The sequence below is a fragment of the Aptenodytes forsteri genome, unplaced genomic scaffold (assembly GCF_000699145.1).
Source record: "Aptenodytes forsteri isolate BGI_AS27 unplaced genomic scaffold, ASM69914v1 Scaffold93, whole genome shotgun sequence".
In the NCBI taxonomy this organism is placed as follows: domain Eukaryota; kingdom Metazoa; phylum Chordata; class Aves; order Sphenisciformes; family Spheniscidae; genus Aptenodytes; species Aptenodytes forsteri.
In genome coordinates, this window is record NW_008794665.1 from 2,408,196 (window position 1) to 2,409,030 (window position 835).

The following is an 835-nucleotide window of genomic DNA, read 5'->3' on the forward strand; positions in this document are numbered from 1 at the left end:
AGCTCTCTGTAGCGCTGCCAGGGAAAGCGAGCTTTGGGAGGGGGAGAGCAAATCTCCCCCGCTTATGAAGAGATTTCTTTCTGTGTTTCACCCCAATTTGTTTCCCCGTCCTCTCTCCCCGCCCCGGCTCTCCCCTCCCGTTATTTCCCCTCTGCTGCCTTCTTCTCTTCCTTTCCCGGTCCCCTGCGGCGGACACCCCCTTTCCTTCCTTCCTCCCTCCCTCCCTCCCTCCCTTCCTTCCTTCCTCTCTTCCTACCATCTGCTTGATATATATTCAGGAGGGCTCCAGCCCTTTTGAAGTCTAATTTCTTCCCCGGGAGAACGCGCCGGGTAATTTACCATCATTTCATAGGCAGGGCGGCCAGCGGGTTAACCCTTTCCCCAAGCGCTGCCGCCGCGGGTTTTCCTCCGGAGCGAGCAGCTTTTAATGCCTCGTCGCCTCACCGCGAACTTGTAAAAGTGCCTCTTTAATGGTACGTGACTCGCCGAAATAAGACACCCAGCCCACCGGCACGGTAAACCCCTCTTCGGCTTGTCGGATTGGTGTTTAAAAGACCTGTTTGGGACAAGCAATTCCCTCGATCCCACCGGGTCAGCGCGTATAGTTTCATCTCCAACCACTCATTAATATTTTTACGTTTCAAGATCTTTGGTTTGGGGTTTTTTTGTTCCCATCCAATGCTCAGCAACACAGTTTTACCCAGAGGCAGAAGCAAGAGGTGCATAGGATGGGCAGCGAGCAGCGCATCGCGTACGGTCGGCGGTGCAAAACCGCGCTGCAAAGTCCTCTTGCGAAGAGAGTAAAACAGAGCCGTTGCCCGGCAGGGGCGTGCTC